The 24,257-nt window shown below is 39.1% G+C and overlaps 1 protein-coding gene and 1 long non-coding RNA gene across 2 annotated transcripts in view; both read right to left on the bottom strand.

Annotated features, from left to right (window-relative positions):
- The window catches only part of LOC141103591 (uncharacterized), a 535,587-nt gene that overhangs the window by 319,212 nt on the left and 192,118 nt on the right, over positions 1-24,257 (bottom strand). The gene's annotated exons all lie outside the window — the stretch shown is intronic.
- On the bottom strand, positions 15,903-16,564 carry LOC141102554 (uncharacterized). Its single transcript, XR_012235144.1, has 3 exons — positions 16,525-16,564; positions 16,334-16,366; positions 15,903-15,930 (listed from the first exon to the last, which is right to left on the bottom strand). It is a non-coding gene; the product is annotated as an uncharacterized lncRNA (long non-coding RNA).

Below are 24,257 nucleotides of genomic sequence, written 5' to 3'. Positions count from 1 at the left end.
TTTGGGTCATTATCTTTCTGCTCTAACATAATACCAAGGGCCCATTCACATCAATGTGTTGTGACATTGCCTGACTTAAAGTGTTACTAAACCCACAACAGTAAAATCAGTCTGTATATGCAGTAAAGCATGATTGTTATACTCACCTAAGGGGTTAATCCTCTGCATTGTGTAAAAAGGCTTTTTGATCCTGTCTTCTCTGTATCTCCCCTTCTTCCACTATCCCCAAACCATCTCCTGATAGAACAGAGGCTAGGGGACAAGCGCCACATGCTCAGTTTGGTATATATTGCTAGAGTTCTTTCTTTCTTTGGAGAGTGCATGTGATCAGCAAAAGGACCAATAAGCACTGTCCAGACAGAGGGTCAGGGGTCCTGCAGCCTTATAGGACAGTCAGAGCAGAATGAAACCTCCTCCTACAAGCTTTAACCAGTGCTTGGCCAGACACTGATAGAAGTTATAAGACTGCTCTAACTTCTGATGAAAAAAGGTATGTAGCAGTTTATATTTACTAAAATAATTGCATTTCCATATTCTGTGTACTGTGGGAGACCAGATATCATGAATGCAGGGTCCTGGGTTTAGTAACACTTTAATGCACATTTTACCTCAAAACACCATACACCCATTAGTTGGTTACAGTGCCATTCATTTTAAATGTGTTGTGGTAAGAAAATTGGTACATGTTGGATCCTCTGTCTATTGTGATACACGCGCTTCTGTCCTGTACACGCTTACTTTGTTATCACAAGGAGTGTAAGTAGTCCTACAAATTCTTATGTTGGACTACAAAACAATTACTCCCTATATTGTGGAGATGAGAACAGTGGAAGGGATTCAATAGTTTAATAAAAGACAACTGGGCAGGAAGACACCACTTTAAAAAGTGGTTCACTAAAATGCTGTGTTGTCAGCCCACAACAAAAAATTAGAAGCTGAGTGCATTTCTGTACTTGCAGGGTCTTTAAAAGAGATAAAACATGTGAAAATGTGCATTTATAGCAGCGATATCATACATGGTTGTTTTTATTTTTTCTTTAATATAGACTTTAACAAAGAATAAAGCTCTGTGAAGTAACCTTTGGAAAATTACTCCAGGGTGGCAAAGCTGGCTCTTACTGTATATCAACTTTGTTTACATAGTTCTTTACACAACACTTTTGTAATTTTATTGTTTATTAAGTGTAATAATGTACTGGTACAACCCGTTTTATTACAATACTAAAATAACATTACAAAAATTCCTGTTTAAAATAGATATGTAAGAAAAACATACCTGATGATGAATATGCATCTGATTTCATTCCTGTTACAATACACAAAGCAAACATGTTTTTATGAGTTGAAAAAGTGAAAAAGGTTAAACCAGCATAAAATCATTTAGAAACATATTTTCTGGGCTTTATTGCAGTTGATATCACTGCTACTGCTTTACATATTAACTGTGTCAATAGCCAATGCCTTCTTAGCCAACTATGTCATAAAATGACATGGAGGTATTAAAATAAGTCATAATTTGGGCCAGATATCTCAAAATAATAGATTAGAGGAGATTCACATTTTGTGGTCTTGCCCACGATTGGTGGGATTCTGATCTAAGGTCGATGGCGTCCTTTCAACCCTTTTTCATGTACTCTTCCACAAAAATGCCTGGCATGCACTACTCCACTGCCCCCTCCTGGGCCTCTTCTCATACTAACAAAAACTGGCCACCTACCTCTTCATTGTCGCAAAACGCGCTATTGCTAAAGCTTGGCGGAAGCCCTCCGTTGGTATTGCAGAGGTGAAGAACATTTTAACCACCCTCATGCTGCATGAGAAGATGACTAGTGTACTTCTTGACTCATTCTTGTCTGTTTCTCTTTCTCCTTTCTGGCCCAATTCTACATCTCCGTTCTCTCTTTCCTTTATCTCACTGTTTCTCTCCCCACTCCACCCTGTCCCTCCCTATTCCACCTCTAGAACAAAACCCCCCTTAAATTTAATGAGAACCTCCTTCCTCAATGGGAGTGTGTTTTAACATGGAAAGTATGTCTAATTGGCACCCACAGAGGAGTCAGCTGCACTGCATCAGCTGTTTAAACACACAACACTGTGCTATTGCTGCTACCCAGCCAGCAGTCTACGATTCTGGGTCTGGAAGACTCCAATCTACATCAAGCCTTTATCAGAGGAAGCGGGACTGTGAGTACTCTTTGTAACGGCAGAGGATCCAGCTGTACTGCATCGACTGTTCAAACACACAGCACATTGTTTAAACATCAGTGTTGATCAGCCAAGTGTGTGGATCGAGTTACCCAAAACAGCAGTGTGTAGACATTTTAGTTCCAATCACGACATATACTAAGGCCTTGGACTTTCACGGTTACCTATATTCTGGGAAGGTCTACACTGCCTATATGGAAACAATCATGCACACTGTGGATTGTCATTTCCCTGGGAGACCTAGCACGGAGGTGCTCACCACATCCGCCCATTGTGGTTCAGGGGGCAGAGCTCTCCGGGATCGGTGCCTAGGGATTTATAGAATTGGTTCTCAATTCAGTTGGCCAAATGGTAGAGTGCAGGTGCAACACATAAGGGTAATATCTGGGGAGTCTGTTCAGTTTTAGTGGTTGTAGCCGTGCTGTCCCAGCTCTTAGGGGAGGTTATAGGTAGGATCACTGGGGGCTAGGCAATAGTGGGGGTGGGTTCTCATTAGATTTAGGGGGGTTTCGTTCTAGAGGTTGGGCCCTGCAATCTAGAGGGTGAGGTAATATAGAGGGAAACTGCAATATATGGAGATGGCCACATTGTTCCACATGCATACTGCTATGCTGCTATATTCAGTAAATTAATTCTGAGAGTAAGCCTTTTAGTGTTCACGTTTTCTTCCTTTTATTTTATTTTATTTTTTATTTTTTCACTAATATGCATTGTGAATACACCCTGCCCTTACTGATGGGGGCACTCCAATTTAAATAATATCAGACTCCCAGAACATTTTTATTTTTCATTTTTCCTCCATTGTCCACCCCTCTACCCCCCCCCCTTTTTTTTTAGTTTTTTTTTTAAATTTTGTTTTGTTTGTTTTGTTTGTTTGTTCATTTTTGATTTGTTTGTTAGTCTTACCTTGTCTTGGACCTCTGAGTCCAGTTATTTATTCCTACTTCCGGCATTTTAGCATTGTCTTACTTAATAAACATTATTGTATCAGAAATAATATATTAGGTAAAGGGTCACAGAGGCTCTAAGGCTCCATTCACACTTGTGCGACTTGTTCAAAGTTGTATGACAAGTTGTTTACTATGTTTTCCAATGATAATCATTCATATATGTGCGGCTTTTCCCCTCTTAGATAGTAGCCTCTAAATCAGATGTCCACATTTGAATACTTCTCCTCTGGGGACAACTCTAACATTTTATAGGGTTAATAATACCCAATGGGGAATGGGGGCACAGACAGCAATAAACACTTGACAGAGGATCTAACCCCCCCCTACATTCTATTGAAAACAGAAAAAACAAAACAGGTCAGCACAGAAATACACTTTAACCATTTTATTTATACACAATATTATTCATAAATGTAGACACTGGTACATTGGTACACAATCCCCAATATACAAAAACTGCAGAATATTACCTTGCAATGGATTTCCGTGTACTTTGGAACCTATTGTAAAAATAAACCATCATCACTGTCTAAGTTTAAAATGCTTCAAATACAATGTTGTTATGTCTCTAAAGCTGAACTCCCAGGCATAACTAGAAACACCATTTTGAAACCTTATGCATTCATAGAAAAATATTCTATGCTTGTTTAGACAATGTTAGTTTAAGCATAATACTCCTATATAACTCTATACACAAGGACAGGGAGATGGAGGGTCAGCAGTGTCAGCCAATCAGCCTCTAACTGCACTCCAAAGTGTTTTTAGTCTTAAAGGTGCTTAATTCATTTACACCAGTGGGGGAGATTTACTAAAACTGGTGCACTCAGAGTCTGGTGCAGTTTTACATGGTAACCAATCAGCTTCTAACTTCAGCTTGTTCAGATAGGCGTTGGCAATAAAACCTGGAAGCTGATTGGTTTCTATGCAGAGCTGCACCAGATTTCGCACTCTCCAGTTTTAGTAAACAACCCCCACTGTTCCACATATATAAATAAACATTAACTTTGTTAAAAGAGAAGTATGGGGTTTTGAGTTTTTGCAGATTTATAGTTACATAGGTGGATGCAGCATAGGTCCGATGCTGCATCTGTCCCCCCGCTGGCTCCAGATCGCTCAGTTCTCAGGGCTCCCTGAGCAGTGAGCTTCTGACTCAGACACAGCTCTCTGCTCTGCCTACTCCTCGCTTACTGGAGCTGGGCTGTGGAGGGGGTGGGAGCTGCCGGCTCAGGCTCTCAGTGGCTCGCTGAGATGCTGAACAGGGTGCCGGTTCAGGTATGTGGGCGGATCCCGACTCCAGTGTCGCAATCTTGCTCGAGTCTGGACCGGTTCTGTGATGTCAGCAGACAGCTGCGTCAAATGGCTGAAAATGGGTCACAGGAGTGCAAAACGAACTGCACTCCTGTGATCCACAGGAGAAGTACAGCCAAACAGGCTTTGGCTATACTTCTCCTTTAAGTCAACAGCCTCTATACCATTGTTAAATTAACCTCAGTGGTTGTGATTCACTGATTCTTTTCACAAGTTTATCAGTCTGACAGCTTATTCTTTTACTAAAATCCACTTTACAGAGTAGGTGTTACTAAAGAAGGTCAAGGTGTTTTCACTTTGAGAACCATCTACTTGTGACAAATAGAAAAAAAATGGTAGGCTATTTCACTATATAATTGTTGGTGAGGGTAATGAATAGGGATAATCAGATTGTAATCGTGACAAGTCTAAAGGGTGGCTGACCTGTACTTTGCAGGGCCTTGCCCAGCTGCACTTTAATCACACACCTGTGCTTTTTTGCTCAGCTGCTGGGTGCAAAAAGAGGAAGGCCCACATTAGCTCCAATTTGCAACAGGACTAAGGACTCTCTCCAGCGCTGGGTGCCTGAATGGCCAACCGCAAACTCTGTTACATGGGAGGAATGGGGAGTGAGTCACATGCTACAATACTCAGAAGTATTTCTTTTCACACTCAATGGCTGAATGTAGAAGTGGAGGGTCAAGAAGGAGGTTTGTGCAGCTGGGCAGAGCAACAGCTAAAGTGGCATTAAACCCAAAAATGAAAATGTAACCACTTCAATACCGGGCACTTTCATCCCCTTCCTGCCCAGGCCAATTTTCTACTTTCAGAGTCTACAAATTATTGTATATGTATATATATATATGAAAATTGATCAGTCCTGGTGTACTGGCAGGCTATCTTATTTCTTGAGGCCCAAAAACACCAGGACAGTACAAAAATCTCCCAAATTATCCTTTTTTGAAAGTAGACAGTCCAAGGTATTTAGTAAGAGGCATGGCGAGTTTTTTTGAAGTTGTAAGTTTTTGGTACAATTTTTTGGGAAAATTAAGTGTCATTATAAAACTGGTGTGGAGAAGATCAGGGACACTGACTGGTGACAGTAATTAAAAAAACAAGCAAAAAAAAACATTTTAAAATAGTTTTTTTTTCAATTTTTTTCATTTTCTTTCCTTTTTTACAATTTTTTTTTGACACAGTGACCAGAGCAATACAATTTTACCATAGTAACATTGTACTAATCTTGGGAAGTGATCAGGATTCTTTTTTACACATTATGATTGCTTATATCAGTGAATTTCACAGTTATAAGCAACCGTTTTTACTGAATGAAATCGATTCATTCAGTGTTTACTATTGTAGTTAGCTGTGACTGGCCACAGTCACATGGTACAGATGGGCTGTGATTGGTCCTGTCTCTACCATGTGATCACTATGACCAATCACAGAGATCAACACAATATTACACAATGGATGGCATGAGTGAAAGCCATCCATTGTGTACAACTGTCATGTGATCTGATGTGATGATGTTGTTCACAGTGATCACATGGTACCAGCAGTGGCTGATACACTGCTTGGTCATCAGACTGTCTATGGGGCGCGCAAGAGGCGCGTTCCGAGAGGACGTCATAAGATGTCCTCCTGGAACTGTGAATGTCCCGCCCAGGCGTCATTTGTCTATAAGCTGGGCAGGATCTGGTTAATATATTGCAGCTTACCAATTCTTAGATGTGATAGCTGCATTCGTTTTCATTTTTTAGACTTATTTTCCCCTTAATTGTTACTCTGCCAGTAAGTTTGTTTTTCAACTTCCTTTAACAGACCAAGTTGTCTAGCAAAAGTGTTGCGACAAACCACTGACACTGATAGAGGTGCTTACAATGTCCAGCTTTTTTTATGTATTTATTTATATCAAACCTTTTTCCCAAAATAAAAATAAATAAATATTATAACTGCTTAAAGCAGAGCTCCACCCAAAAGGGGAAGCTCCACTTGTTCGCACCCTCCCCACCTCCACTTCCACATTTGGCACTTCTTGGGGGGAGCACTTCCTGGTAGGATCGCCACACGGTGATCTACGTCATGTCCGGCCCATCCTCCTCCCCCCCCCGCTGCCTTCTGGGACCTGTGTGTGTCCCTGAAGATGATGGGACCATTCAGAAAGTGCAGCACGACTCGCACATGCACAGTAGGAAACCCACAGTGAAGCCTTCAGGCTTGGGGTGCCGACATCGCAGGATCCCTGGACAGGTAAGTTTTCTTATATTAAAAGTCAGCAGCTACAGTATTTGTAGCTGCTTACTTTTATTTTATTCTTTTTACAGACTGGAACTCCACTTTAAGGTGTTAGCTGGAGTTTGGCTTTCATTTGTTAGTCAAGTCTATCTAAATCTACTAGTATTTCTAACCCTACCCTTTCCACAAACAATTGACAATTCGGCTGTCCAAAGGTACCTCCATTGCCACTCCAGTGAGTGGAGACACCTAAGACAGGAATTTCACCATATGAAAATAAAGGAAAAAAGGCACGATAAAATAAAATGCAGCCACTACATTTAAGAATTGGTAAGCTGCAATTTATTAAAATGTTACTTTTGGGTTTAATATCGATTTTAATTAACCTTTTGCTTTACTGTGCATGGCAAAGAACAGGTTCACTGTAAAGGAGTTTGCACTGTTATTGTACAATCACACTCTAGCTGACTTTTATTTTCTCATATGCAGCTATTACAAAGAGCTACATGCTGCACATTATGTTTTTCATGGTTTTGTCATAAAATCAAACATATCACTTTAAATTCAGTATATCAACTGAAATTCAGTGACCTGTAATGGGCAAAAATTGTAGTGGTAATATGCTCTCATATTTTCCCCCTGACAAGTTCACTTTTAAAGCTCCTAAAATATAACATATGACTAGACATTTCAGTCTTCAGTGTTAGGCACCCTCTAGTGTCCTCTGAGCGGGAAAGCCAAGCAATAAAAGATGCTGAAATACATGATACAGTTCCTCAAAAGTAGGATAAAGAAAACTTGTCATAATAAAAATATGTAGGCATTCCATTTCCTTGGTATCCTCTTCTCCTGAAACCCCAAGGTGTTCTATCCCTAAAGAAAATATGTGAACATTTTATGCTAACCTCTTCTGAAATCGATAGGCATTCTTACCCTACAGGAAACCTATCGTAACAAAATTCTGTAGGCATTTCTTGCTAATTTCTTCTGAAATCTCTAGGTGCTCAACCCCTTTCCCACAAAAAGAAATAGTTTGGCTGGAGCTGGGCTTTAGACAATGCTTCCAGGAATAGATGCCTGAGACTGGTCAGCTTACACCTATACATCTGACCATCCTATTATGTCTATGACCAGCTCTGAACATGTCAGTATTGATGATACAAGAGATCTTTGGTGCAGCATCGTAGTGATCCTAGAAAATATTAAACATTTTTTGGCATTATCTTTCTGCTCCAACATTAAAACTAAGAACCCATTCACATCAATGTGTTGCAGCAATTCCTGATTTAATGCACACTTTACTGCAAAACACCATTCACCCATTAGTTGGTTGCAGTGCCATTCATTTTTAACCATGCGTTGTGGTAAAAAAATTGGTACATGTTGAATTTTTTGTCTATTGTGGTACATTTAAATTAATTAGCTGTCCTAATGCAATGCACAATAATACATGACATAATATACAATAGTGCACTGCTATGTAATTGGAAAGGTGTAAATAAGTCCTAAACCCATTGACCAAAACGTTAAAGAAGATCTCCCAACCCTCAAAAACTGGAGACATTCTTAAACATGTATGTAAGGGGTATGGAGGTAAAATTTAAGGCCGAGGTCCGAATCTCAACAATATTTATCGTCAAGTTTCATAAAATATGCCCATCAGAGTGACCCCTTAACATAAAATGTGCCCATCAGCATACCCCTTTTTTAAGTTAATAGACACTCTGATGGGCACATTTTATGTTATGGGGCACACTGATGGGCACAACAAAATGGGCCCATCAACATGCTTCTTAAAATAAAATGTGCCCATCAGCATGTCCCTTAACATAAAATATGCCCATCAGAGTGCTGCTTAACATAAAATGTGGCCATCAGAGTTCCCCATAACATAAATCGTGCCCATCAGTATGCCCCTTATTTTATGTTATGGGGCACTCTGATGGGCACATTTTATGTTAAGGGGCACAATAATGGGCACATTATAATAACGTGCCCCCTTACATAAAGTGTGTGCCCATCAGAATGCCCCTTCACATACAGTTTATGCCCCCCATAAATCACTGTGAATTCAAACTCTGTTTATCTTGAGGGCAGGCAGGGAGTGGGAGCTGGCAGAGATAGTGAGCTTCAGGGGCAGGAGCTGAGATGAGAGCCTTGCTGAAGGTGGAGGGGTGCACATGTGATATCACACACCTTGCAGGCAGGGAGTGAGAGTCGGGAGCCACAAGAGTATGAGCAGCAGGGGGCGGGGTGCACCAGCAACATTATTGGTTGCTGGGACACCCGGTGGAACTCAGTTTTAAGATAAAAAAACCTTCTGTGTGCTGCAGCCCCCCTCAGCCCCCCCTAACACTTGCCTGATCCTATCTCTATCCAGCGATGTTGCAGGAGAGATGCGGCTGTCCAGGACTCTCCCTCCTGATTGGCTGAGACACAGCAGCAGCGCCATTCGCTCCCACTGCTGTCAAAGTCAGTTAGCCAATCAGGAGAGAGAGGAGTGTGTCCAAACAGCGGCTCCATGTCTAAATGGACACACGGAGCTGTGGCTTGGCTCAAGTGCCCCCATAGCAAGCCCCTTGCTGTGGGGCCACTCGACAGTAGGGAGGGGCCAGGAGCGCCAGTGGGGGACCTGAGAAAAGGAGGATCTGAGCTGCTCTGTGCAAAATCATTTCACAGAGCAGGTAAATATAACATGTTTGTTATTTTTAAAAGAAAAAAAAAAAAACGAGACTTTAGTATCACTTTAAGCTTTGACAAAAAAAACCCAGAATCTGATTGGTTTCTATATAGGGCTGCACCAGATTTTGTACTCTCCAGTTTAGTAAATAAACCCCATAGTTTTTTTTTTATCTTTATGCTTTATCGTAGACTATCAATATTCCCCCAGGGTGGCAAAACTGTCTTTTACTGTATACCAACTGTATTTACTTTGTAGCTGATCTGAATTCCATTTACACTAAAATTAGCACAATTATTGCTTAAGCTTGAAATGCTTTTACACTATTCTTTACATAACCCTTTAGTAATTTCATTTTTTATCAATTTACAAGTGAACACAATGTACCTGCTTGATTACCATCTTGTTTCATTCCTGTAAGGGAAATATAAAAATGTAAATAAAACCAGTAACTTCAAGGCTCAGGGAAAAAATTTAAAAAGCCCCCCTTTTTTTATTAATATTAGACGATGATGTCAGATGTAGTAAAAGCATTCTGCATAGATGCTGCTTTCATTTCCTGATTGGTTTGACTCGCTAGAATACATTGATTTATTAGACGACATCCTGTTCTCTCTTTTGTTTATTCAAGTTAGAATAGACCTGTTCACAGTTTGCTCCCCTAGGGGTGAATAGGTTTATTCTTGGAGGTTTACTAGCTAGAAACTGAATTAAAGATATGAATTTGAAGGATTATTCACAATTATTATACTGACTTAATGTATTTATCAAAAATGCATTCGCTATTCTATGTAACTGTAATAGTGTGAATCCTGTTATACTTTTCTTAATGTCTTTATTTGTTATTTTATGTTCTGATAACTAAATTTAAAAAAAAATTGAATGTTAAAAAAAAAAAAAAAAAAAAAAAATGAGAAGAAAAGAGGTTTAACTTTAAAAAAAAAAAAGAAAAGAAAAAAAAAAGGTTCTGTAGGCACACAGCTAATTAAAGTGAACTCTGGGGTAAGCAAATGTAGGGGTTAATTTACTAAAACTGGAGAATGATAAATCTGGAGCAGCTCTGCATACAAACCAATCAGCTTCCAGTTTTTTTTTTCAAAAAGGTCAAAGCTTAACTTAACAAGCTGACGTTTGAAACTGATTGGCTTCCATGCACAGCTGCACCAGATTTTGCATTCCAGATTTGAGTAAATTAACCCCATAGTCTAAATTCAAGAAGGTTGTGTATCTGTACTTGAAACTTGGTATCTATTATGATAACTGTACCTCTACGCAGGAGCTTGATGTAATAAAGACCAGTCACTGCCGCTCCCTTGCTCTCTGTGCAGGGTGTCTAGTCTTGTCTCCGCCCCCCTCCTGTAGTTATCTGCAGACAGCCTATAATGGGTGGTCCCTCCCACAGCTCTGCACTCTCCACAATTTATATGCAGTACAACGAGGATGTCACTGCTACTTTTACAAAGGTATTTTCTGGGTTTACAAAGATGTGTGCACACAAAGTCACTTTATTACCTTTATGGCTATTGAGGAATGTTCTTGTGGCCTGAGTTTAGCTTTAAGGTCTATAAAGCCAAAATATTCATTTTATTTTTAGGTAGAGTGAGGAAGAATTAGAAACCTTTATGGTTTTAACTCCTTTTTGTCCCCACTGCGTAGATTGTTTCTCACTATTTGTTTCTACAGTGATTGAGTATAATGGAAAATAAAAAATGATGCTGTTGTAACTGAAATATAGGGGAAATCTTCCAATGAAAACCCATTTTCCAATGATGGGATTTCTTTCTGCTTTCAAGAGATTTTTCCCTCAATTCCTATTGTGTTTCTGTCCTCCCCATAACAGAACACAGAAGGCAGTAAAGCTCTAAAAACAATGTTAAAATCTGCATTTTGTGCTAGAAAATGAACCCCCACAAACAATTATATATTTCCTGAAAGCCGAGGCCCTGGAAAATAAAATGGTGGCAGCTTATATTTTTTGTGTTGCAAGATATTTGAGCATCTGTTTAACAAATGCATGTTTTTTAGGAAAAAATACTGTATTTTAACCATTTGCCAACTGCGCTATAGCTGAATGACAGCTACAGCATGGCCGCCTAGTTCTGCAAGGCCGCCATTTAGAGCTTTCTTTTGGTGGTATTTGATCACTTCTGTGCTTTTTTCGCTATTAATAAAAAAAAAGTCAAATAAAAAAACAAACAATATTTTATACTTTCTGCTATAAAACATATCCAATAAAAAATGTAAAAAATGAAACTTCATTAATTTAGGCCAGTATGTATTCTGCTACATATTTTTGGTAAAAAAAATCCCAATCAGCGCATATTGATTTGTTTGCACAAAAGTTATAGCATCTACAAATGGGATAGATTTTTAGAATTTTTATTATCTTTTTTTTTTTTTACTAGTAATGGCGGCAATCAGCGACTCATAGAGGGACTGCAATATTGCGGCGCACAAATTGGACACCTAACTGACACTTTTGACAATTTTGGGGAACAGTTACACTAAAACAGTGATCAGTGCTAAAAATATGCACTGTCACTGTACTAATGACACTGGCTGGGGAGGGGTTAACATCAGGGGCAATTAAAGGGTGTGTTCCCTGGGAGTGCTTTCTAACTGTGTGGGGGGTGCTTGTACTGTGGGAAGGCAGAGATCCGTTTTTCTGCTTAGCCGAAACACTGTCTTCCCTTGTCACAGAACAGCAATCTGCCTTGTTTACATAGGCAGATTGCCGTTCTGCCTGTGCCTCGAGCGATCCGTGGGTCCCGGCAGGTATTGCATGCGTGCCCCAGACCCGAAAGAGCAGAATCATGTACCTGTATGTAAAACTGTGCATAGGAGCTGCTGCCTCACAGTAAATGTACGCGGGGCGGTCAGTAAGCAGTTAACAACAAAGGTGATATATTACAAAATTACAATTGAAAATTATTTGTACAGAAAGCTCTCTTTTATATAATGTTGGATTTGTTTTACAACATGTACATGTATTTTACTATTTACAAAGTTCACAAAATCATTACCTGTTGATCCCATTTCCTGTTTGTTTTACAAATTGATAATTGAAAATTAAAGGGTATGTAAATCCTAACATTGTGATTCTCTTTGCCTCTTTTTGGTCTGTTAAATATACTATTGAGAATATTTTCTTATATCTGTTAGATAAATATTTCAATGGAAGTGTTGTGTAATATCTGTTAGATAAATATTCAAATGAAACTGTTTTGCAATATCTGTTAGATAAATATTCCATGGAAAGTGCTTTGTTATATCTGTTACATACAGTAAGTGCAAAAAATACATGATGATCCGAAGAGTAGTCCGGTGAGCTTCTAACCTCCTGACAACACAGCATCTCTGCTGCACTAAAAACCAAAGTAGACTTATCAGACCTGCCCAGTTATTTTTGTGAACTACAGAGCACCCACAATGTTATGGAGATGAGGAGAGGGGAAGGGGTTTGTAGTCCAACTCAGGAGTAAGTAGCCTATGGTGACAATGCCGCACCTCCTTTGATACAGTATAGTGCATAAGTGATGTCACCCTAGCCTCCCTGGCGGTTTTACAGACTGTGGCTCGGAGTTAAATTTCAGTACCATTAGCGGTAACCCCGAGCCACACTCGCGATTGCATTGCAGGATCCTGGTGCAGGTTACTTACCTTGTCCCCAGGATCCCGATGCCTCTGTGTGCCGGGCTCCGTTTCCTGCGAGAGTCGCGACGCACGGGGGCGGAACATAGCGGCAAATTCAAAAAGTACAAAATTCATAACACATACAGTACACCTAAATCTTACAGATTACATTACTGTGTGAAATCATTTCACCTCCCTTTTGTCCCTAGTGCTTTGTCCAATGCCCTGCATGCAGTTTTATGTTATATATACTGTTCTTTATGCCTGGAAACTTGAGATTGTCCATAGCAAAAATCTGACATAATCATACTGCCAGGGTGACTACGACAGGAAGTGTTTTACTTGCAGGACCACCAGGTCAAAGTGAAAAAAAAAAATGCCACCACTACATCTAAGGACTGGCAAGCTGCAACATATTACATTTTTGTTCTTGGGTTTAGATGCACTTTAATTTTAGGTACTTTTTATATTCTTAGGTTTATACTACAGTATACATACATTTTCACATAGTTCTGTTGTTAAATTCCCATTTTTCTGTTGAGATTAGAAAAATAAAACCATGACGCAAAATTCAGAAAAGTTATTTTTTACAAAATGATTACTGGAAATTATTTGAAGCTAAAGCTATCCGTTTTTATAGTATTAGGTTATGTTGCCTGATACACATATTTTAGTGTGTTTACTGTTTACAAAGTTCAAAATGTCATTACCTGCTGGTGGTTGTCCCATTCCCAATTTGGTTCCTGGTGGGACTGTGAAAAAAACATAATGCAAATCTAGCAATTCTATTTTCTACAAAATGCTAATCTAAAATTGACTTATAATGCTATACTTTGGAAAATGTTGTGCAATTTCACTATATACAGTGTTTACTGTTTTACAGTTTATAAAGTATAAAAAGTCATTACCTCCTGGTGGAAGTCCCATTCCATGTTTGTTTCCTGTTGAGATTGTGAAGATAAAACAATTAAACTAATTTAGAAAGGTTATTTTCTATGAAATCATAGTTGTAAATTGGAGATGAAGGTGCATTTTTTATAACATTATGGGGTTGATTTACAAAAGGCAAAAAGACTGTGCACTTTGCAAAGTGCAGTTGCACTCTGCAAGAGCAGTTGCTCCAGGGCTTAGTAAATAAGCAGAAGCTCTTCTAACTTTTATCAACCAAACATGTGCAAGCAAAAATGCATTTTTTTTATTTTCCTTGCATGTCATTGGATAATTTTTGCAAAGTGAAGCTTTACCTCATTTACTAAGCTCTGGAGCAACTGCCCTTGCAGAGTGCAATTGCACTTTGCAAGGTGCACAGTCTATTGGCCTTTAGTAAATCAACCCCTATGTTATTTGACATTTATTTACATTATTCATTTTTACATTTATCTTTAGAGCATTCGTTATTTACAAAGGTCTAAAAAAACATAACGCAAACTTAGAAATTCTATTTTCTACAAAATGATAATTTGAAATTGACTGATAATGCTATACTTTGTGTAATGGAATGCTATTAAATATATACGGTGTTTGCTGTTTTACTGTTTATAAAGAATAAGAAGTCATTACCTGCTGGTGGAAGTCCCATTCCCTGTTTGTTTCCAGTTGAGATTGTGAAAATAAAACAATTAAACTAATTAAGAAAGGTTATTTTCTATGAAATTATGGTTGTACATTAATTGTAGATGAAGATGTAATTTATATAACAGTAGGATGTTTTACATTTATTTACTTTTTTATTTTTTCATTTCTCTTTAGAGTATTTGTTGAGTACAAAGGTCTAAGAAACATAATGCACATTTAAAAAATCTATTTTCAACAAAATGATAATGTGAAATTGACTGATAATGCTACACTTTGGATAATGGGGTTGATTTACTAAAGGCAAGTTGATTGCAGTTGCACTCTGCAAGAGCAGCTGCCCCAGAGCTTAGTAAATGAGCAGAAGTGAAGCTTTACCTCATTTACTAAGCTCTGGATCAATTGCACCTGTAGAGTGCACAGCCTACTTGCCTTTAGTAAATCAACCCCAATGTTATGCTATTTTACTAATATACACAGTGTTTTTTGTTTTACAGTTTATAAAGTATATAAAGTCATTACCTCCTGATGAAAGTCCCATTCCCTGTTTGTTTCCTGTTGAGATTGTGAAAAAAAAACAATTAAACAAATTTAGAAAGGTTATTTTCTATGAAATTATAGTTGTAAATTAATTGTAGATAAAAGTATAATTTTTATTACATTAGGTTGTTTTACATTTATACCTTTATTTATTTGTACATTCATCTTTAGAGTATTTGTTGTTTACAAAGGTGTAAAAACATAATGCAAATTTAGAAATTCTATTTTCTACAAAATGATAACCTGCAATTGACTGATAATGCTACACTTTGGATAATGTTACGCTATTTCGCTGTATAAAGTGTTTACTGTTAGAAATTCTATTTTCTACAAAATGATAATCTGAAATTGACTGATAATGCTATACTTTGTATAATGGAATGCTATTAAATATATATGGTGTTTGCTGTTTTACTGTTTATAAAGAATAAAAAGTCATTACCTGCTGGTGGAAGTCTTATTCCCCGTTTGTTTCCTGTTAAGATTGTGAAAATAAAACAATTAAACTAACTTAGGTAATTTTCTATGAAATTATAGTTGTACTTTAATTATAGATGAAGGTATAATTTTTACAACATTAGGTTGTTTTACATTTATTTATGTTATTTATTTTTACATTTATCTTTACAGTATTTGTTGTTTACAAAGGCCCAAAAAACATAATGCAAATTTAGAAATTATATTTTCTACAAGATGATAATGTGAAATTGACAGATAATACTATACTTAGATAATGTTATTCTATTTCACTATATGCGGTTTTACTGTTTATAAAGTATAAAAAGTCATTACCTGCAGGTGGAAGTCCCATTCCCTGTTTGTTTCCTGTTGAGATTGTACAAATAAAACAATTAAACTAATTTAGAAATGTTATTTTCTATTAAACCATAGTTGTAAATTAAGTGTAGATGAAGGTATACTTTTTTTTTTATAACATTAGGTTATTTTACATTTATTTACTTTATTTTTACATTTATCTTTGTAGTATTTGCTATTTACAAAGGTCTATTAGCATTAGCTGCTGGTGGATGTCCCATTTCCCTTTTTTTTCCTTTTGGGATTTTGAAAATAAAGCCTTGAAGCAAATTTAAGAAAGGTATTCTTTTTATAAAATAATAGTTGGAAATGTATTGCAGATAAAGCTTTTCATTTTATAACATTAGGTTATTTTACTATGTACACATATTTTTAGAGTGTGTACTGTTTGCAAAGTTCACACATTTATTACCTGCTTGTATTTGTCCCATTCCCAGTTTATTTCCTGTTAGGGTTTAGAAAATAAAGTCATGAAGCAAATTTAGAAAGGTTATTTATTTGTTGATAGTTTGAAATGTATTGCAGATAAAGCTTTTATTTGTATAACAATAGGTTATATCACTAAATACACAGATTTTTATACAGATGTCATACATTTATTACCTGTTTGTATTTGTCCCATTTCCTGTTTATTTCCTGTTTGGATTGTGAAAAAACATAAAGCAAATTTAAAAAGTTTTTTTTTTTATCTACAGGATGGTACACAATACTACAATGATTGTTAGATAAAATTATCCTTTTTTATGATTATTATGACAGTAACTGCCACTTTTATTTTTAGAAATGTCGAGTTTCAGAACAATTGTTAGGTCTCATATGTCGATACTATCAATTCACAGGATTGTTACCCGTTTACTATATTTAAGATATTATATCTCCCAGATAGGATTTGGGTTAAATGAGAGTTCTTTGACCAAGAGTGAAAGCTTTAACACAATAACATCATTTATTGGTAAGTACAGTAGTTGAAAGTCTATCTAATACACAAACCATCTATCTATAGTCTACACCAAGGAAGAAAATATTAGGTTAAAATAAGAGAATTACATAAAGAAATACAGAATATATATCCACATATTTAGTTACAAGTAAAAGGCAAACCTTAGCCATAATTACCCATTTGCACCAAGGTTCCATTCTGATGGCTGCTCTCCCATAAAGTGTCTTTCCCCCTCCCATCTAGTCTGTGTATATCATTACAGGCTGATGCCTCATTGGTTGGCATAGCGTGGCTTCTGATTGGTGAGCTTCCCCATTGCTGGTTAAGGTTAAGTCAGCACCCTTTAATGGAAATCCTTGTGACTATTCTGAGCAGGAGATTAACCTGAACGTTCCTGGGAAGTTAAGTATGGATTCTGGGTTTGCCTCCCTTCATTGCATATCCTTTGAAGTGAGTGTGTGTAAAACAATGAGGTTTGAATCCCATTGTTTGTATACAAAAGCCTGGGCATCGACTTGTCTGGTCTTACCAGAGATATATGTGAAGATAATATGTTCTGGCTTGCATAGATACAAGCTAAATGAAATATATTCCTAATTACAGTATTTTACAGCCATTATTGGAGATTTCACATAAACTCATAAGGCAACAGATGGCCCCTTGTAGCCAGTTGAGAATATAAGACTCGGTCACACCTGAAATAATGGTTTATGTGTAATCTCCTTTAATATTTGGAACTTTTGGCTTTGCCTTCTGAAACAAAAAAAAACTTTGAGGGAAAAAAACTTTTAAACTCTCTGTCTCTACAGTCCACATTTCTGGATCCCAGTATCGGTTGTCATCATATGTGGTCATTGGTCAATTTTTTTTTTGTTGGTCAGTTTTCTTTTTTGTGCCAAAACTAAGTTCAAAGAGCATTGTGTGAATATCATATAGATATACTGGTGACATCACACTTATCCGTATTCTGAAATCAAGTTATTTTTGTCTGCGTAGTCGACACTGCCTAATCTGCACTGAGAACTCTTAAAGTGATGACCTCCTCTGGATTCTTCAATGTACTTCAAAAGGCAATGTGATATAAATATCTGCCTAAACCACATACATTTTGTATATAACCCACTACAAGCACTTAGACCTTAAAGCCATATTAGACCTACAAGCAAACATTTATTATATTGCAGCTTACTAATTCTTAGATATGATGATTGCATTAGTTTCCTTTTTTAGTCTTTCTTCTATTTTCACCTGGTGATCTGGGCAGTAAGTCTGTTATTTTTTGACAGAACAAGCTCTCCTTAAGGTGATCAGTTTACAGGGATGAGACAAACAATTTTAACACTGACAGGGGTGCTTACAATTATCAGTGTTTGTAAAACCTTTATCCCAAAAGGAAAAAAACAGTTTTCTGTAACTGATAATAAAATGTTAGCTGCAGTTTGGCTTCAATGTTTTAGTGTATTTAAATCTGCTAGTATATGTAGCCTCCCAGACGTTATTACCGAGTGTGGCTTAGGGTTAAATTTCAGCACCATTAGCGGTAACCCCGAGCCACACTCGGGATTACATCTCAGGATCCTGGTGCAGGTTACTTACCTTGTCCCAGGATCCTGCGATGTCCCCCCCGCTCTGTCTGTGGGCTCCGTCCTCTGCCCAAAGCCTCTCTGTGCCAGGCTCCGTTCCCTGCGAGCATCGTGACGCATGGGGCAGAGCCTGGCAGCAAATTCAAAAAACTGTAAAAATCATAACACATACAGTACTGTAATCTTACAGATTACAGTACTGTATGAAATCATTTCACTTCCCTTTTGTCCCCAGTGCTTTGGCCCATGCCCTGCATGCAGTTTTATATTATATATACTGTTCTTTCTGCCTGGAAACTTGAGATTGTCCATAGCAACCAAAAAGTGTCCCTTTACGTCAAAAGTGGCTTTAGACAGCTAGAAAACAGCGATAGTAAATTAGAACACTTGCAGAATTGAGCGATAGTGAATCGTGAGGAAATTCATTTTTTCATATTATTATTATATTATTATTTTTTATTATATAATTATTTATAGTTATTTATCATATTATAATTTATGATTTTGTGTTTCAAACTTTATCATACCTGGGATATCTACTAGACTCTTGGTGGACAGATCTAAGTGTGTTATTGCTAAGAATTACAGACCTACAATATAAAATGCCAAATTTCTATGCAAAATAATTGTACCGCTTTGAGATGCAAAAACCTGAAATAATCATACCGCCAGGGAGGTTAACACTACCCACCCCCACACCCCCAGACTAACAATGCTGCTGTGTCTTCCATGCTCCTTCATCCAGAGTGGGGGCACTATGAAACAGGTGGTGAGTTACTGGCCAGATCACTAGGGGAAAACAGAAACATCTGCTCTTTGGTAAGCTGTAATATATAAAAAATTTTGTTTTGTGTTTATTACCGATTTAAAACTGAATGCTAAACTTTATAAAAGTGAAAGTGACATCATCACCATGCTGCAACTAGCCTGTACAAAGAGCAGACCTGTGAGAGGGACCCAGCAGGTCCACCACTACAGGCTCCCTGTAAAAAATTTCAGGGGGGGGCAATAAAAGACCAGCCACCATCTGCAAGTAGAAACTCCTGCACAGAGGCAAAGTGCAGGAGCTGTTTTATGCAGGATTACAGCACAGATCTGGAAGCAATACAAAAAGAAATGCAAAATTCCAGTAAGAATAAACATGCTGTGACAGACTCACCCGGGACAGAGGCTTTTGGAGGGGACTGCAGGCTAGCCTCTTGCCTACTGACTATGGGCCTGGCTTTCAAGGCAACACTACTCTTTGGGAGGTGTGTGCCTGGGGGACCCTTGGAGTGGTTTTGTTTCTGATTCAAGTTCATGTCTCCCCAAAACACACAGACTCTGGGAATCTAGGTCTGGGATCCTTGTTTAGGGCTTGGATGCTCGATTACCAACAATGACTGCTTCAGACTGAGAGACTCATAGAAGATGTTAATATAACCAGCAAGCCACCTGATGCGGGTGGTCTCCTGTGCTCTAATGTGTTTATTGTAAGCATATCCCTACCATTGTTAATTGGGACATGGTTTCTATTCTAATGACTTGTCTAGTGGACAGAATACACAAATGTGTTTCTCTCCCATTGTATGACTCCGGGGGTGCAGTCCCAGTGTTGGTTTAATTAAATCACCTATTGCTTCTATATGCCTGAGCATCTCTTGTAGATGAGATTATTCTTGTGACCATTTTAACTTGTTACGGAACTATTGTGGGATGTTATGTTTTATGTTTATAATAATGTGTATTGTACAGTATTTTGTATCCAGGGTTGTAAGTGCCGAATAGTCTGGCCACCTAGGCTGGTTTAAATGACTAGTTAATTAACTCATGATAATTATATCACTGTCAGCTATTAGTTGCTAGAGATGAATTAGCATAGTTTATGTTGGCTGTTTCTTAGTTATGTTAATTATATTCCTGTATACAGTTTCCTTTGCATACGATAATGTCATCAGGCTCATCTGACCTGGTGTACTATACATTCTGTAAAAACAGTTCCAGTTCTCATACAAGGTTTTGCCGAATAGTCTTGTATGCTGCGGTTATAATATCTGATTCCTATGTCCAGACTGGAGGAAGCGGTATACTGAAGGAAGCGTCAAAGCAGGGTCCTGGACGGTCCCGACACACAATTCTTGTATTTAGGCAGTATTTATTTAGCCTGAAGTTAAGCTTTAAAAAAACCATCATGATTTATCTTGTGAATGAACAAGTTAAAGTGTATAAATATTATTTGAAAGCTACAGCTGGCAACCGCAATAAAAGTTTTACGTAACACTTTTAACTAGGAGCTCAAGGATGTTTTAGGGGTATTAAAAAAATTTGGAAAATGCTTGCTGTATTTGACATGCTTTAGACAAGTATTTATCAACTAATATTATACATTTCCTGTTTATTTAGAACTTAAAGGAGAAGTATAGCCAAAGCTTGTTTGGCTGTACTTCTCCTGTGGATCACAGGAGTGCAGTTCATTCTGTGACCCATTTTCAGCAGGCAGGCTAAAGCCCACTGTCAGCTGACGTCACAGATGCAGTCCAGGCTGGGGCAAGATCACTACAATAAAGTCGGAATCCACCCACAACCCTGGAGCGGCACCTGACTCAGGCTCTCAGCGAGCCGCTGAGAGCCTGAGCCAGGCGCTTCCTCCCCCTCCACAACCTAGCACTCCAGTGAGCACTGGGGGCCGAGGAGAGAGCCGGTGACAGTCACTAGCTTTCTGCTAATGGAGCTCTGAGAACCGAGCGATTGTCAGGGTTTCATCGCTTGGTTCTCAGTCTTAGAGCCAGCAGGGGACAGATGCAGCATCAGACCGATGCTGCATCCACCTAGGTAAGTATGATTTTGAAAAAAAAGAAAACTTCATACTTCTCTTTTAATGGGTTATAGATGTTATAATTCATGACAACTGCTATGCAACATGGAGCTAATGAGAGTCTACAGCAGCAAAGTTGATCACAGATGTCAATAGGGAACTCTCCTGGTGCCTCTAGGCAGATCAGTTTCACATGTGTAGCTTGGAGCAAGGGGGATGTGGGATGGAGACTCTGAAGCTCCTTGCAGACTGGGGCCATATGATTCTGCTAAGTATGCGTCTGTGGCAGGGATGGGGCTGCGTTACGTAAGGGGGAAGCAAGAAAGTGAACTGAACTTGTAGTTATCCTGTAAGGTGCTTTGATCTCCTTCTGACTTGCTTCTGTCATTCTTAAGTTAGTTGTAAACCTCTGAAATTAAACACGAACAAAGCAAAGCCCTATAGTGTGTACTTTCCTAAATCCAAAACACGTATGTTTGAGATTTGGCGTCAGTTCTCTCTGCTGCAGTGGCGGCTGGTGATAACATTTTTGGGGGGTGCAAACAAACCTCTCCAGGTCCTTACCTGAAAATGGAGCCTCCAGCCTGGGCTGTCACTGCTCCCCTGATACCCTGATTTTTGGGGCACGTTTGTCGCATAAATTCTTTTTTCAAAAAGTGCATTTTAGCTTGACACACCCATTCACACCTGAAATGTTGTGTCCCTGGAATGAAGTGTTGTGTCCCTGGAATGAAGTGGTGTGACCCTGGAATGAAGTAGAGTGTCCCTGTGTCCCTGGAATGAAGTGGTGTGTCCCTTGAATGAAGTGGAGAGTCCCTGGAATGAAGTGGAGTGTCCCTGGAATGAAGTGGTGTGACCCTGTGTCCCTGGAATAAAGTGGAGTGTCCCTGGAATGAAGTGGTGTGACCCTGTGTCCCTGGAATGAAGTGGAGTGTCCCTGGAATGAAGTGGTGTGACCCTGTGTCCCTGGAATGAAGTGGAGTGTCCCTGGAATAATGTGGTGTGTCCCTGGAATGAAGTGGAGTGTCCCTGGAATGAAGTGGTGTGTCCCTGGAATAAAGTGGAGTGTCCCTGTGTCCCTGGAATGAAGTGGAGTGTCCCTGGAATGAAGTGTTGTGTCCCTGGAATGAAGTGGAGTGTCCCTGTTTCCCTGGAATGAAGTGGTGTGTCCCTGGAATGAAGTGGAGTGTCCCTGTTTCCCTGGAATGAAGTGGTGTGTCCCTGGAATGAAGTGGAGTGTCCCTGGAATGAAGTGGTGTGACCCTGTGTCCCTGGAATTAAGTGGAGTGTCCCTGGAATGAAGTGGTGTGTCCCTGGAATGAAGTGGTGTGTCCCTGGAATGAAGTGGAGTGTCCCTGGAATTAAGTGGAGTGTCCCTGTGTCCCTGGAATGAAGTGGTGTGACCCTGTGTCCCTGGAATGAAGTGGAGTGTCCCTGGAATAAAGTGGTGTGACCCTGTGTCCCTGGAATGAAGTGTTGTGTCCCTGGAATGAAGTGTTGTGTCCCTGGAATGAAGTGTTGTGTCCCTGGAATGAAGTGTCGCTCTTTTTTTTTTGTTTATAGCACATAAAATGAAAAATGCAGAGGTGATCAAATACCACCAAAAGAAAGCTCTATTTTTGGGAAAAAAAGGACATCGATTTTGTTTGGGTACAGCATCGCACGACCGTGCAATTGTCAGTTAAAGCAACGCATTTTAAAAATGGCCTGGTCAGGAAGGGGGATAAAACTTTCGAAGCTGAAGTGGTTAAACAGGGACCTAGAAAATGCCATACACAGTAGTGGGTGAAGGAGAGGGACTGGTGTCCAGGTCAGGGACTGTGTACTGTGACATGCTGTGTACACACTGGGGGAGGGGTCTCTCAGCATGCAGCCAGCGTTCTCCCATGTCTCATTGTAGCACACACACAGGCAGTAGACATATACAAACACTCACACATATACACACACACACACACACACACACACACACACACACTGACAGGTTAACCCCTCCCCTCCTAAACACTCTCATGGTCCCCTCACAGCTGGGTGTGATTGTTCCAGCATGGCCACGGCATTCCAAGCAGGCAGGTTAGGGAGAGGGGGAAGTGGAGAAAGTGGGTGAGAAAGTAAGAAGCTGCACACACACACTGCTGGCTTCATTATCTCACCTCTCTATAGACAGCGCACTTGTTCCCCAATCCCTCACCTGACAATCTTATCTGTCCTCTATGTAGAGAGCAGAGGCTGGCCATTCCCCCTACCAGACACTTACTGTGTGATCGTCGTGACATCCATCGCTGCTGCCGGCTGCTCCAGGGGAATTCAGTCCCATGCTGTGAAGGGTCAGGCTCCCAGAGTAGCGAGTCCCAGGGAGGTGAATGAGTGGAAAATCCAGCATCTTTCTACAAGATGCCCTGGTATTTTAAAAACACAGATCAGTTTACCACTACTTACATACTGTACCCAGATAGCAAGCAAATGAGCTGCAAGTTTAGAAAAAAAATACTTGCTAAGCTATTGCTAGACTTGACAGGTTTCACAAGTTTATTGCATAATTGCAGCAAGTCCACATTGCATGACTCCAGATCAAATTCCTTTGCTACCATTCTGCAAGTCTGCTGAAAGTTCTGGTTCTGTTATGTTGTGCAATAGTCATCCCACCCACCGCAGGGGTCACTGTGGCAAAATTTTCATTTTTGCTCAATTAGAACTTGTGTTTTAAGTTCAACATTGCCACAAATTTGTGGCAAGTTATCCTTGCTATCTGGGTATTTGTATGTACTGTGTTAGTATTTTAACATGAAGGATTTAATAAAATGCAACAAATAAAATAGCATAGATGATAACCATACTCTTGAGAACAATGGTACAGAGCTTCCCATGCAGTCTAGGAACAGTTAGATGGTAAATTATTTTTATTTTTTAAGAGCATATGTTTACAGAGGCTCTTCCCCTTCATTGATATGTAAATAAACCAGTTGGATAGGTTTTGGAGCTGAGCAGAGGAAGTTGGTATGCAGAAAGTTTGTGGGCG

This window comes from Aquarana catesbeiana, linkage group LG07 (genome assembly GCF_042186555.1).
Source record: "Aquarana catesbeiana isolate 2022-GZ linkage group LG07, ASM4218655v1, whole genome shotgun sequence".
In the NCBI taxonomy this organism is placed as follows: Eukaryota; Metazoa; Chordata; class Amphibia; order Anura; family Ranidae; genus Aquarana; species Aquarana catesbeiana.
Note: the sequence above shows the minus strand (reverse complement) of the source record. Positions and strands in the feature narration are given on the sequence as shown.